Here is a 16,191-nt window from a genome sequence, read left to right as displayed (position 1 = left end):
CTTTTCTAATGATTCCTAAAGTGTCCCTTACTCTCAATAGTTTCTTGTGGTAGAAGGGCAGTATGAAAGGAATTACACACTAAAATGGTCTGATTCACTTTTGACCACTGCCTATGCTCAATAACCAAAGTAATCTTGAACTTCCAAAACCTCTATTGTAAATCTTCCTCTATGTTGTAATGTCTGATTTAAAACAATATTACCATTAAGCAGCAGGTACATGGTCCGTACTTAGCCTTATCTTGCTACTGTTCAAGTAAAATAAAGTTCTTTATGAAATCTGGAGTATATGGCAGATAATTGCACAAAGACATTTTTGGGATGCAGTACTGTGACCCCGTGGTCCATCTTCAAACCTCGGTGGTGTTCAAGGATTGATCTGTGATATTTTTTCATCAATCAAATCGTGGAAAGTAATTTAAATCAACACCAGTCATTATTTGCACCTTGGGCTATAAACTCGTCCCTTGTGTTGGGAGCTCCTCCTCCACTCCATCTTTTGTACTTAAGATCATTTCTAATCTTACACAGTCAATTTACTTTATTAATTGATTTCATTATTATTGTCTCAGTACCATGAGCTGACCGATGTACGTATGTGGACTAAGAACACCTGAGAAACATTCATAATATATTTTCTGTTCTAAAGAGAAAAGAACACATAAAATAATGATGTAAGTAAATGACCAGGAGAAGAATTTTCAAAGTAAATCTTGAAATGTGAATAATTATTAATCATAGCCAGTGGGAAAGCAGCTACTGCTGGATCACTGTGCTGTGATATCTTTTATATTCCATTAAATATTATTCACTTAGGGATTAATTACCAATTATTTGCATTAACCAGCCCTGCTACAATCTTAAGGTGCCTATCCGTGCACTTTAATAGTGTGTGCATGGCAGACTATTAGCCTTGTTGCATTCATTGTTCAGTTTAATTGCTAATGCAGCTCTTTACTTTGATTCCTGATTTTTATCAGGAGCTAGTTAGTGTGCAACTACGGCACACTATCTGACACAATTTGTGCATGTGACAAAACCACTCAAAATTTTTTGTGTTTGGCAGATTCTTTGAGTACTGAACCTTTCAAACAGCACAGGAACGTTTGCAAAAATCATCTTTTCAGCATCTTCCCTGTCGGCTGCTTTACAATGCATCGTTTATGTGTAATATAGGCTCTCAATGTCATAGGCCAAAATATTCCAGCCATCACCACCCCACTCCCCTCCCCGCACCGATGGGGCTGGTGAGCCTTTGAAACCTTTGTTCACACTGGTGGGACCAGAAGATCCTGCTGATGTGAGGGGCTGTAAAATTGTGGCCATTGTTTATTCCTCCAAAAGGAAATGGTTGATTTTTCAACCCCTGTGCTCCTCCTCTCCTGAAGATGGTGAGGTTGATTGCAAGGGTGGGTTGAGTGGATTCTTGCTCTGGTGCTTTCTACAACTGCTAGCTGCCCTCTGGCATGATGCCAGTGTAGCCATTCTTCATGTCAGAGCCCAGCGATGAGCAGCACAATGTTTGGAAAAATGCAGGAAAGTTTGGCCAACAAATGGTTTCTGCTCCCCTTCAGACTTGTTCCACCAATAGCCCATATATGGTTATTCCATCATTGAATTTAATAGCTGCCATCATCTGCTGGTCCACCGCTTTTGGGGACACTAAATTCCTTCCCCTATTTCCCCTTGAGGAAGAAAAAAGTCAACCAATGCCATTCATGTCTGTATAATTTCTTAAACTTCCGTGTCCACTATTATCAATCCAATTATTTTAACTTAATTCTTGGGATAAGGGCATCACTAGTGAATTTTGTACTTGTATTCTCTGGTTCTATACTCATTGTCCAAGTTTAGTAATTTACTTCAATTTTATCTGTGCCCGCTATTATTTGAAAGACCTCTAGCACGTCTCCCCTTATCTTCCTTTCTCCGGTAAGTCTTGCTTCACCTCATCCCCTAAAACCTCAACTCATCTTTGTCACTTTTTTAAAAATAGATTTTTAAAGTCTCTATATAGTTTTTGTGGTGAGGGTGACCAAAGCTTGATACATATTCTAGAATTGCTCGTTGATCTGTACAATTACACTCTTAACTTGTTCTGACTTGTAATCTGATGCTTCCTACAGGCATCACAATACCTGACTTGTCTTGTTGGTATCTTCTTCACACAGGTCAGAGTATGTTCAGTGACCACTCCAAAGCTTTTCAGTTTCTAGTCTTGGCCAGTATTAATCTTTCTTATTTTGATTTAGCTTGTTATTTTCGTGAAGGTGACCCAGCCACTCTTTGAATTTATATTGGTGCACTCCTTCACTGGGAAGCACCTGATGATATGATTCTACAGGATTGGCCTTCATGCAACTCCACAGTCCACTGGCTTGTTATGAAATAGAGCCTTTCATGCTAATGATTACCTGTTCCTATATGCATTATCTTTTATTTAAAACCACATTAAGAATCTTCTGCCAAATTTCAGCCCATCTACATAATTGATCAGCTTTAGATAGACTGGACCAATTTACTTTCAACTCATTATCCTGCCCACAGAGCTTCACCTCATCAGCAATTTTAATAGTACTACTCTTCTATAATATTTATAAGGATTGTGAACAGCAGTGGTCCTAGAAGACGTCCATTTTCCAATTTTTCAATGCCCCTCTTTTGTTAAGCCAGTTCTTAATCCATCTGGCCAATTTTATAATCTAACCTGCAAGTCCTAACCTATTTTATTAGACCAATGAAGAAACTTTGTTGATCGTCATTTGAAAACCCAAATAAACCTTCCTGGTTATCCACTACCGCCTCAAAGGATTGACAGTTTGCGAGGCATGACTTCGATTAAATTCCTTCCCCGATTTTCGCTTGAGGAAGAAAAAAAATCAACCAATGCCATTCATGTCTGCATAATTTCTTAAACTTCTTTATCCACTATTATCAATCCAATTATTTTAACTTAATTCGTGGGATTTGGGCATCACTAGTGACTTTTGTGTTTGTACTTTCTGGTTCTATACTCATTGTTCCAAGTTAATTCCTGCTTATGACATCTGTGTTATTTTAACATTCTTTGATAGCATTCTGTAGAATACCCTCAACTATTTTTCCCACTACAGATCCTAGGCTAGCAGACTTGTGACTACAGGGTCCATGCCTTACTCCTTGTTTTGCCTGTACATACCACGTCTGCTATCTCCAATCATCAGTTCCAATGTTTATTCACAAAGTATCTTTAATTACCTTTCTCAATTTGTTTTCCTTAGCTATGTTTAGTAGCCTTTGGTATGAATCCTGATTGATTATCTTGGTTACCCTTTTTCAGGTTTCTTCCAGCCTCTTTGTTTAATGGTGTAGGTCTTGTTACTTTTCTCTTTTTTTATTTGAAAAATGGGTTTCCTTCTGCTCCACTAATATAGGACCATCAATATTCCTGTTCTATTTTGAAATAGAACAGGTTTAATTGGTTTCCCAATTAATTTTCCCCAAGACTTTTCTCATAGCTTCAAAATCTGCTTTCCCAAAATTTTGTACCATCAGATGGCTGGTTTTACCCATAGTTTTGAGGGCAACATGAAATCTAAATATACAATGATCATTAGATTGACCAACTTAACTGTAGAGGCATCACAGCCAAGACCAATTCTCATCTTGCCTGTGTCCATACATTTATTCATCCAGTAAAGGTAACTGGATAGTTATTGGGAACTGCTTCTCCATTGCTCTAGGTAGCTAAGGCCAATGTAGAGCTTGCATCACCTTCCTGTTTGGGATCTCCTAACTCAGCTTAGTCCAGATGACGGGATCTTTCTCATCTATTTGATTCACAGAGAACCTGCAGTAAAGCTACTCAATGGGCTACCTGTGGGTGAAAATCAAATGTTCTTATATATGTCTTATGCTTATACTTGTCTGCTTAGCTACACAATATTTCGATTGTCAAATTGATTCTCATCGGCTTATTTCTATAGTTGGTCAGAGTTTATTTCCTTACTTAACCACGACCCGTTAAAATTCCTACTGAGCTCAAACACAAGAAAGACAAGCACATTAAACTGGATAAAATGCCTTGAACACAGCAATAAAATGACCTGAGAATGAGTGGTTTGTGTTTCTTAGTTCAAATGTTATAGTTAATTAAACCTGAATGCAATATTGTAAATATTTGTAGGAAGGAATCCAAATGTGGGATTATTTCTCATTTATTTCACTGGAGCATCCTTGGTTACACAGCCTGAAGAGTTGGATTTAACTCTTTGGTCCTGAATTTACTGCAAGTTTGAGAAGTTCATTGCGGTAAGATATTTTGTTGATAGCATTCCCCTAGTAGTCCGAAAATGGAATTCGAAAACAAATTGGTACAGAAATTAAACTGTACTCCTTGAAAAGATTAATAATGAAATGCTGCATATGCACAATCTGTTTTACTTCCTATAATGCAGAAAATAGTACATATCCTCTTGATCGGCCAGCACTTCTCTCTGATCAGTATGCATCAAATTAAACAGCAAAGCACAAACACCACAACCAGGCAGTATAATGTTTTTCAGGGTTTAAATTCTGTGTCACTAGATGAAGTTTTCACCTTTGGTGGATGCATAAGGTGAACAGAAGCAGATTGGGCACTCATTACACAACTACTTTCTTTCAAAGAAGGGTCGAAGCTGGTGTGGGATGTAATGGGCGGGGCATACAACAGGCAGCTAATCTACCACTGGACATTTTACACCATCTATAAAGCTGAAAAGCTCAGGCCATTGTTTTCTTTTTTTGCTTGGAAACAAGAAAGCCAGCTCATTAAGTGGTATGAGGTATTGTCACTGCTACAGTTTGGGCTTTTCTCAACACCTTTATCATGTTCACAGATACAGTTCCAATTAATCAGCAGACCAAGCCTCTCTTGAATTGAAAGGTCTGTACTTACTCTCTACTGTGCCTGGGTTACTGTATCACAAGTCTTAACAATTCATTCTGACATGTATTAATCAGCCACTTAATACATAAACTGCCCACCATGTCTTCCCATCACTTCAGGGGGTTAGAAAAAAACAACTCTGCTGGACAAATGAATAATTGCTAAAATTACTATCCATTATATACAAGTTAAAACATATTGGCAAAATACTGTTTGGTACAAAAATAAAACAATACTCCAATAAAAACAGAGTTGACTGTTTAAAATTAAAGACAACATAGGCAATTCTTATTCACGTTGTTAGAAGAAATGGGTAGAATCTTCTCTCCTAAGTCTCTGTCAGAATGACAGGACAATTTTCAGGTTGGGAACCAGGCTCACTGATTTCTGTACCTGGCTGTTGCTCAGAGCAAACTAATCATCATCCTGGCATTGGGTTCCCTGACCAATCAGGGTGAGTGGGCAGAAAGATGCGTCCATTCTGTCAAGGGAAGGATTTCTAATTAAAGGGACCAGGCCATGAGTTACAAGCGTTCACCAGCGTTTGGATTTTTGAAGCTGCAGCAATGACAGGAATGGAGAGGAGACCTGGGAAAGCTGCTCCCCAGGTCTCGCACTTTTACCTGGAGGTCCTGCTGTGTGGGTCTGAGAGACCGCAGTGAGGTGATCTTTCCCAAGAATGGGAGGTAGAGGACAACCCTCTCCTATCAAGCAGGCCTGGATAGAAGTGACCAAAGAAGTCAGCAGCAGAAGTGTGGTCCCTCCAACCGGTAGACCGTGCACCCAGAGGATCCAGTACCTCAAGAGAACAGGAAGGGCGAGTGGCTTAACAATTTCCCATCAAGCCTCACACTCTGATTTTCCCCGTATTCTCCATAACAGAACACCTTAGGTCAACAGTCCTTGCAGCTCCCCTCATTTCCTTACCACACATCACCATTCGAGTAGCCGGCATTCACACTTACCCTTAGCCTATTGCCCCCATGCCACACAGTTACCCTCCACAAATTTTGTCCTTTTCTACTCTCCACCCAGGCCGTTGCGAACACTCATGTCTCTCTGCTTTCTCTCTTTGCAGTGGAAGAGAGCATACAACTTGGTGAGAGGCAGAGACCTAGGAGGTTGGGGGGGGAGGGGCCTCAGTGACAAACACTTTGTCGGCCATTAGCAATACATGTCCACCTACTCCAGTGGGAAGGAGTTCTTGTTCCAGGAGGCTGTTGCTGTTAGCATTGACCTGCCATGAGCGTCTGAGCCTCCTGATGCACTGGTGTTCAGCCATGATGAGGGAGCTGATCCTCTGCCTGTAAACACTGCATTTGGACTCTTGCTTCCAGTGTTCATCCCACCTGCTCTGTGGAGGTACATGCGGCTAAGGAGAAGGCAGCAGGTGCTGCTGGTGATGTTCCTGCTGCTGGAGCTGATATGATGGTGTGACCTCCACTCTTGACCCTCAGCAGATGTGGAAATGGAGCTGCATAAGCTGATTCTGTGCTGTGCTGAAGGCTGACAGTAGGGAAATGCAGCTGAAGGTGGGTAAAGTGTTAGACTAGTAAAGTGCCTTTCAAGAAGTTGGCAATCACTTGTCAATCTCTGGGAGATGAAGTGCTTTGACAGCAGTGCCTCAATGGCCATGGTTGGTGCTCTTCGGTGTAACTGATCAAAGCCTTCCCAGTTTGTCAGTTTCACTGAAGAAGCCCTTCCCACTATGCCCTCACTGCAGCAACCTGGGCAGGTCACTGTCAGGTTGGCAAATAGCTTGCATGGCTGGGGAATACAAAATTCAGGCTTAAACAGGTCTTAATTTTTAAAATTAATTTATGGGCTGTGGGCATCGCTGGCTAGGCCAACATTTACTGCTCTTCCCTAATTGCCTTCTTAACTACTTCAACAGCCTCCTGACTTAATTACCCAGTAGATCCAACTCTCCTTCTCTCCTTCAATCCCACACCGAGGAATGCTGGAAGAGGGCGGGATGACACTGGGACCCTGACCTGATGTCAATTTTCAGGACTTTCCACTGCTCTCTGGGAACAGAATTCCTTGGAATAATGAACCTCTGAGAGAAAAAAATTCTCCTCAACTCTGACTTAAATGGAAGACCCCTTATTTTTAAACTGTCCCCTGGTTGTAGTCCCTCCCATAAAGGGAAACATCCTCTCAGCATTCACCCTGTCAAGTCCCCTCAGGATTTTACATGTGTCAAGAAGATGCAGAAACGAGGTTTGTTCCAGCACCTGGTTGGGAGGAAATTCTTGGTGCATTGGTTATGTCATCAGAATGTACAATGGACAACAAAGGTTCTGTAATAAAACACTTTCATGACACTAAGTGAAATTACACTGTTTACTTTCCAAAATGATTGCTCTGTCATTGAATATCCTCAATTGATTTGAGGGAATTGTTCTCGCGGTATGAAGGAGATTCAGTATTGCACAGGAGCTCACTCCATTCGCTTCTGTCAGTATGATTTCCCATGCTTAAATGCAGAATACAAGTGCAGAGCTGCCATATCATTGATAATATTGGTTCATATAACCAGTTCTTTATACTTTGTATCATTCGTGTAGTGGATATCTTTCTATCTAGGACAAGCACTCCTGTTAAATGGAGCACTGAAATTTTGAACTGAGCTTTACGAGAAGGTTGGTTTGCCCTTGTGAAAAGTGCTCAGAGTGCTTATACATTTGTATAGGTTGATAGTTTTTGTGTGCATGTGTGATGAACAGGTGCTTGAACAGCACAAGCTGATATCGAAACTTGCACAACTGTGTCGTTTGTAATGACAATAAAATCTTTGGCTTTCTCTTTGAGGAGGAAAATAAAATGATAGAAACAATATGAAAAGATGGATAAGTTTAATCTTCTAAAATAGGAGCGACATTCTAGAGACTGGTACTAAGCACAGTAACTTTACTGGGCTGTTACAGTTCCTGAAAATGAACAACTTTAAAAACTGAACAAAGAACAAAAAGCCATCTATAGTATTATGCAGTACACAAAAAGCCCTGATCATTTAGATCCAATAAGTATTTAAATCCAAGATAAATGAAATAGTTTAACGTTCTTAGTTGTTTATTTGCTGTGAGTGGACACAGAAGGACCCTCACAGGTCTCAACAGAGATAGCTTCCAAAAGCAAAGAAACATTGCTCCATCATAGATTCCAACAGAAACTCTGCACAAACTATTCAAGTGATTGAAATTCACATGAGTTTTTGTACAATGACTGAATAGGATAGTGGTGAAGCCACTGAAGCAAAGGGTTGACCAGTGGGAAGTTCCCTTTCTCAGTGGTTTCCTGCAAACTAACAAACACACTTAAATAGTAAGAGGAACCTGGCTATATCTCAGAACTGCATCACCTATGTTCTCATTTAGTAGCTATGAATGACAGTGACTGAAGCTGAGAGGTGATACCTTGGGTATGGTAATACCTAGTGAATGAAAATAAAGTTAAAAACTCTATGACTGATTGTGTTAACCTAGTTCTATTTCAGATGATTATAGCCATAAATCTATGATACTTTTTAAAACCTCCCATGTTTCTTCTGTTAGACTATTTGCATAGTAATCATGTTGGACCATTTACATAGTGATCATGTGTTAACAGGGCTTATGTCACCCCAGTGACAACCATCTCCTCCAGTCACAAAGAAACTCAGCTGCCTTCATTGTCAAATGACTCCAGTAATGTCAAGAGTAGCATTTATTACATTAAAACTAGTTTGTTTTGATCCCATTGACAGGCAAGACCATTGTTGTAGTATGTCTTTAAATGGGTATGTCCATAATCTACATACACCATCAGATGGGATATGAGGTAATCTGTCACTGACACAGTTGTTGGAATGTATTAGTTGACCAAGAAAGATGTACTGTTGAGAGCTCTCCAGCAGCTTTTATGTATTACTGTAATCTTCGAATAAAGAACAGTCTTACTTGAGTAATTGATGAGCTTGTATTTAATGGATAGAAGAAAACACAACATGGTGGCAGCTAAAGGGAATTCAAAGATCTTGAACTTTTAAGGCACGCATACAACATGGCAGCAACTGTCAGGCCTTGGAAGATTTTGAAGAACTGAAGCTCTACAGACTCAGCATTGTTGCAACTTCAAAAGCTTTTCAAAATTCTACACATTTGAAGATCACCATGTGCAGCACAATAGCAGCACATCGAGTTCTAAAGGAAAACTAGCAGCTTATAAATATATATATATAAAAATATATATGTCTGTGTATATAATTAAGCCACTTATGTATAATTTTCACAGAATGATGGAAAGAGTTGTGGGATTCAATTCCAAGAGACCAGTAAAGTTCCCAGAATACATATTAATAAAAATGAAATTTGACTTTAATCATTGTGCCCGTCAACCGAAATATCGCGCGAGTGCACGATGACCTCAGGACGCTCGCCCGATGTCATTATGCGCTATTTCACGCTCACGTGTGTTTGGCGGGTTCCCGCATGCGGAGCTGAAAATCCTGATCTATAAATCTATGCTCCAGATGTTACCCCTTAAACATATACCAGTATAAAACCCATATATTAATAAAACACTGAATCCTCTGATTCATGAGCAATACCACAGGAGGCCTGTATATCAAGTATATCAATATGACTTTTTAACATCATAAGTTTCCATGTACACATACATAATGAACACACCCTGCTTAAATTTTATGCTGACTGCCACTACCTGTGGGAGTGTATAATTACAGTGTGACACATTTACACAGGCATTTCCATTCTAAATGTGGACATAACAATTTATAATAGAAATAAGGAACTGAATTATGTCTGTGCTATCATTCAGTTATTCCTTGTCTAATACATCCACTTCATCTGAAGACCCCTCTTGGTCTCATTTCACCATGTTCAATGTCACAATAGATCGATTCTTATATCTTGATGCACTTCTTGCCAACTTTTCCATTATAAATTCCTACGTCCACATTTATAATGGAAACTGCCTATGTAAATTTGTCGCACTGCCTTAATAATGGAGATTGAATTGTCTCTGTATGCCCTGGTCTAATTATCTCCTAGCCTTGAACCCTGCTTCATCTGAAAATTACATGTTGTCTTGTGTGCAACGCCACAGGAGATCGACATATATATTGTCAAAAGTCTTATGTCCAACATGCGCTTGTTCATATTTACTTCCTTTCTCCCAGTTTCAAGACATCTTGGAGTTATGCTCATTTTTAATAAGCAAATTAACATTGGAAGATCAAAGCATTTCTGGCCATTTTGCTAGGCTTGTCTGCCACCCTAAAGTTAACATCTACCCACTGAAGTTCAAAATATTCCATCACCCTAGTTGCAGGTAGTTTCGCGCATTGAAGATGCACTCATGCCGCGCTTTTTATGGGGTGGCAGTGGACCTGCCCACCAGTTGGAGCATTTGGGACAACCCTAACTCGGCTGGTCATGGAAGCCCTGGCTGGATGTTAAATTCCTCAGGCAATTACTGCCTGCAGTTGGGGCTTCTGCCCCTTTAAGGAAAATGTCAAGGGCCGCCAGATAATCTAAGACCCAACAACGTGATTGAGATTGGTGGCCACTGCTGCAGCCGATGCGACCAGCTAACCTGGAGGAAGTCCCGAAGTGTAGATACGTTTGTGGGGCTCACACAGGCCAGTCAGCAGGCCCTGGCGAGTGGGTGGGAGGGGATTGGTCGTGAAGGCGGGGTGGGGTGCGTTTCATTGGTGGCAGCCCTTGCTGATTAGGGGCTCTCCGTGGGCCACAGAATGATAAGGAGGCAAACCTCCACCTGCCAACCCACCACAAGCTTGAGGGAAAGCTGCCAGGGTAAAATATTAGTGGCTGTGGGGAGAGGCCCTTAATTGGTCACTTAAGGGTTCCAATTGACCTAAGGGTGGGCAGGTTGTCTGCCACCTTACCTGCCTCAGGTAAAATGCCAGCGGTGCTAAAAAGGCGACAGGCACAGTGCCCCCAGCCATTCCACCCGATTTTACAACCCCCCCCACCCCCCACCACCCCGCACAGCATGTCCCCTGGGGTCCCAGAAAACCTCAACCAAAATTATTGGTATTGTTGGCAAACTGAACACGTGATGGGGACACTTTTAAACAAGAGTTACCTTTTTATATGGAGCAATAACACAGAATAATGGATAAGTGGCAGTATCCAGTAAAAAGCAACTCACTGCGTGTCACAAACTGCAAGGCCAAAGCTTGAGTGGTTTATTATCATCTGAACGCTGAGAATATTATTTGCTTTATCATCTGTCAACCGTACATTTTTCTATACACTAATCCTTTTAAACATATAAATTAAGTCTAACCTGTTGCCAATGTTTACAGCTGTATGTTCCTGGTAGTGGATGTCATGGCTGACTTTCACCACCAGGATACTCCATTCAGTTCACAAATAACAAGATCCTTGCTGAAAGGTCAATTTCTGTGTAATCACAGCAAGATTATTGGAATGTAATCGTCCTTGGGCACATCTTTCAATCCAAATTGATTGAATAATCTTTCTTTCACCACTTATCATAGATAAACCATAGGTCTGAATTCTGCACCCCGCCAGGGCCGGGAACAGAGATGGTAGGGAGGCTAAAAATAGCCAAAATTGGCCAGCGTGCTGGGTCCCTGCCTCCAGGCCATTTTTGCAGAGGTGGAATGGGAGAGTCAGCAGGACTACCTAACCGCACATGACAAGCAGCCAGCACGGCTCAATAAGACCCTGTTGAGGCCAATCGAAGCTGGCTGACTGGGATTTTCCAGCCAGTCTCTGGGATCTGGCCAGGGGTCAGGTTAGGTGCCTGCGGCGGCAACAAGTCATGGGGCTACTGCTCCACACAGGCCAACATGCCCTCCCTGCCTGCCTGGGTGCAGTAGCAGCCACCGGCCACCCTCTTGAGGGGCCCAAGCCCACCACCCCACATGCACTGGTGGCCCAGCTGCAAGGCCCATTTTCAAAAAGGTTGGAGGGAAGGTGCCTCCATCTTGAAGCACTCTCTCCCTTACCAACACTCTATTGCAGCCTGATGCTCCTTTCAAACTGAAAGGCTTCTGACTGGCCTTCCAGCTTCCAGAGTCCACCCTACATCCTCAATTGGACAGTCAGCCTGTTTCCAGGCCTCTGTGAAAATCACAGTGAGTGACTGTTTTTCATTGGGGAGCGGCTTCAGGACCTGGAAATAGTTTTGGTCTCTGTTTCCCACCCCAGAGAGAATATCCTGCCCTTAGTGTGTAACAGGCAAGTGTGCTTACTAGAGCTTTCAGATGCCAATGGAAGAATAACTTTTGAAGCAAATGGTCAAAATATTAAAAGAACGAAACATACTGCGCTAGTTGTTTTTGGCATTTGCATTAATTCAAAGGATTCCATTACCGTTTGATTAGTGTGGGCACAGTCCTTTTCCCGGGTTTCCCTTGTTTATTATGAAGTCCAAATGCATTGGGGTGAAAACTGCCCAGTGCAGCAATCACAGACACAGAGTACACAACTTTAATTGAGGGGTTTTATAGAAAATGTTAAGTACCTGTACTGAGCCATTTAATGGTTTGATAGTCTCAATGTGACAACTTCAAGAGATGTGTACATTTAAAATGATCTCACAATAAACATTCTAGCAGACCACTGGAATTTTGAATATAAGACAGTAAACAGGCAATGCTGCAAGCGCATAATGTGCATAAAAGGGACTCTTAATTTGTCCTGTTGCTGGTGACAAAACTGAGATTACGAGCTCACCTCGCAATGCAGTTCAAGTCCTATCACTATGTATGCATCAGCACATCATTAATCCATTGTGAACATTATTATTCCTGCTATAACTTGTCTTTAACAAAGAACAATATTCAAGTGCTTCTCAGTTGGGAAAAATGGATTTAGAGCCAAAGAAAGAGACAATAGTTGAGACCAAAAGCTTGCTCAAAGAGTTGGAATACTACCAGGATCAACTCAACCACTATACTTGTTATTCTAGTTACAAATTTTGTGCAGTGTGTCAATAGGGCACAAAACATGCTCGATGGTTCAATCTAACATTCCCTAAAAAATACCCGATTAAAAACATTTAATCATTCACAGACACTTTCAATGTGTTTTTGCATCTCTCAAAACAATTTTAATCAACTCAGAAAAACAAATAAATTGGTCCACAATGTCCTTGAGCATTAACCCCTGAATTGGATTTTGGTTCACGGAGATTGTTTTACCTCTGCACATGTAAGACCCCAGGAACTCAGTGCCATTCAATTCCATTTTGCCGCTCCTCAGTGACACATGAATGTATGACATTTTCACTGCCATGTTACCAAGACCTCCATCCATGAAAGTGACCAATTAATAAGGTTGGGAGAAAAGAAGCAGAGTAAGTGAATACACGGAGAGGGGACAACACCTAAGTGTGACGTGGACTGAGTGTGAATTTGGTTCATGTGGGAATTTCTGGTAAGTTTTTCTCAAGTTTAATTTTGGATTAAGAGTCAGACTCTGACATAGAACTTTCAAACTACAAATTAGTTAAGTAGGCTAGTTAAACAGAAGCAGTGACAGTTATCTGTCAATCAGCTGAAAGTTGTCACCTTGAATAGGAAGCTGAGCTAGCACTGTAACTTGGGAGTGAATTATCAGTATTCTATCAAAGCGGACAGGCTTGCAGACCACATAGAGTAAGGGATTGCAAGGAGAGAAGATGATGACTGAGTGCAATGTAGGCCGTGTGCGAAGTTGGGAATTTGGTTCATGTGGGAATTAGGTCAGGGGGGAAAAGAAGTGCTGTTTTTCCTACCTTTTTTCAGGTTCCAGTAGCTAATGAGTTTCTTTCTTTGTCTCCAAGTTAGAAGAGTGTAACTCTCTATTACTTTAGCTGTGTAAGTTAATAACTAATTGATTAAGTAAAATAAATAAGGGTTAGAGAGACATGGCTGAGATGATGGCGTGCTGTGAGTGCAGCGTGTGGAGATCTGTGGAATACACTGCAATACCGGACAATCATATCCTCAGGAAGTGTCTGCAGCTTGCATTAATTTAGCTCAGAGCTGGAGCCTTAGTTGCTGGCATTGTGGGGCATCAGGGCTGGCGGGGGGGGGAGGTGGGTGGTGATGAATAGGAGGGGGTGGGTGGGGGAATTATCTGGATGTTTTGTTCCAGCAGGCAGTCTCACCTCTTAGGTTAGGCAGAACTCTACAGTTGGTCAATGGTCAGGGACAGGAGGGCATGACAATGAGTCAGGTGGGTATGGGGAATCAACATGTAGTAATGGAGGAACTTCAACCTCTGACTTTGTCCAACAGATATAAGGTGCTTTCTACCTGTGTGGATGAGGAGAAGGACTACAGAGCGGACTGATCACGGCACCATGGTACAGGGTGCCATTCAAACAGGGGAAGCAAAACTGAATGTGGTAGTGATGAGACAGTGTAGTCAGGGTGACAAATACTATTCTCTGCAGCCATGACCGGGAGCTCTGAAGGTTGTATTGCCAGCCCAGTACCAGGGTTAAGGACAACTCCTCATAGCTGGAGAAGAACTTGGAGTGGGAGGGACAGAATCCAAATGTTGTAGTCCATTTGGGAACAAGCAATCAACGTAAACCCAGGAATAAGCGAGTTCTGCTAAGAGAGTTTAAGGATTCAAATTAAAATGCAGAACATCAAAGGTAATCATCTCTGGATTGTCACCTGAACCATGTACCAATTGGCATAGGGTCAGATTAGCGAATTAAACACTTGGCTCAAAGAGTAATGTGGGAAGAAGGGATTATGATTCATGGGGCACTGGCATCAGTGTTCAAGAAGGAGGGAACTGTTCCATCGTGGTGGGTATTCCATCGTGGTATTCCATTTAAAGCAGCTGGGACCAGAACCCTGGCCAATCATATAACTAGGGCTGTGGACAGGGCTTTAAGCTAACAGAGGTGGGGGTGGTGGGGGGTGGGGGGAGGGTAGGGAAGTGCAGGGAGGTTTCAGCTGAAGGGAGATTTATAAATCCAAAGTGAAAGGTTGAGGCAAAAGAACAGTTCACCAATGTGAGTAAAGACAAGCAGAGTGGGATAGGTAGGGATGGAGAGTCTAACATAAATTGTGCATCAGTGCATAAGGTCAATGCAAGGAATAGTCGTAAAAAATATAAAATTAAAGGTTCTTTATCTGAATGCAGGAAGCAACTGCAATAAAATAGATGAACTAGTGGCACAAATAGAGGTAAATGATAGAGGCAAATGATTTTGATTTAATCACCATTACAGAGACATGGTTGCAAGGTGATCAAGGTTGGGAAATAAATATTCCAGGGTACACAATACTTCAGAAAAACAGAGAGTGAAGCATGACATAAGGACATTAGCGGGAAAGGATCTGGCCTCAGAAGACCCTGAAGTGGAATTAGTATGGGTGGAAATTAGGAATAGTAAGAGTCAGAAAATGCTGGTGGAAGTAGGTAATATGCCCCTTAACAGTATTTATACCTTGCACAGAGGATTAAACAGGAAAGCATTGGAGCTTGGAACAAAGGCAATGTAACAATTGTGGGGGCTTTAATCTTCATATAGACTGGGACAATCCAATTGGCAAGGATGTTGTAGAAGATGAGTTTGTAGAATGATTTGGTGACAGTTCCCTAGAGCAATACATTGTGGAATTGACTAGGGATAAAGCTTTCTTCAATCTAGTGTTGCGTAATGAAGCCGGGTTAATTAGTAATGGCGGAATAAAAGATCCATTGGGAAATGATAATCATTATACCGTTGAATTCCACGTTAAGTTTGAAAATGACATACTTTATTCACAGATTAGAATCTTAAATTTAAACAAAGCCAATGACATAGGTATGAAGGGAGACCTTGCTAAGGTTGGTTGGTTAACTAGACTAAAACCTTCAGCAGTAAATAAACAGTGGGAAACATTTAAAGAAACAAACCAAAATGTTCAAGAAAAATACATTCCATTGAAAAATGAAAACTCAGCAAGAAAAATCCTCACTCAGGAAGTGGGGAAGTGTGACGTTATTCACTTTGGTTGTAAGAAAAGTAGGGTATTTTTTAAAAGGTGTGAAACTTGTAAATGTTGATGTTCAGAGAGACTTGGATGTACTTGTACAAGGGACACAGAAATGCACTGTATTAGCATGTAGGCACCACAAAGCAATTAGGAAGGCAAATGGCATGTTGGACTTTATTGCAAGGGGATTAGAGCACAGAACTAAAAGAAGTCTTGCTCCAATTGTACAGGGCTTTGGTGAGACCACATCTAGGATAGTGTGCAGTTTTGGCCTCAATATTTAAGGAAGGATATACTT

The 16,191-nt window shown here is 41.3% G+C and overlaps 1 protein-coding gene across 3 annotated transcripts in view; it reads right to left on the bottom strand.

The window, feature by feature from the left end:
• Positions 1-16,191, bottom strand: part of nr5a2 (nuclear receptor subfamily 5, group A, member 2) — a 189,565-nt gene that overhangs the window by 3,425 nt on the left and 169,949 nt on the right. The window lies entirely within an intron of this gene.

This window comes from Carcharodon carcharias, chromosome 16 (genome assembly GCF_017639515.1).
Source record: "Carcharodon carcharias isolate sCarCar2 chromosome 16, sCarCar2.pri, whole genome shotgun sequence".
Classification (NCBI taxonomy): domain Eukaryota; kingdom Metazoa; phylum Chordata; class Chondrichthyes; order Lamniformes; family Lamnidae; genus Carcharodon; species Carcharodon carcharias.
This window is presented reverse-complemented; position numbering and strand designations above follow the sequence as displayed.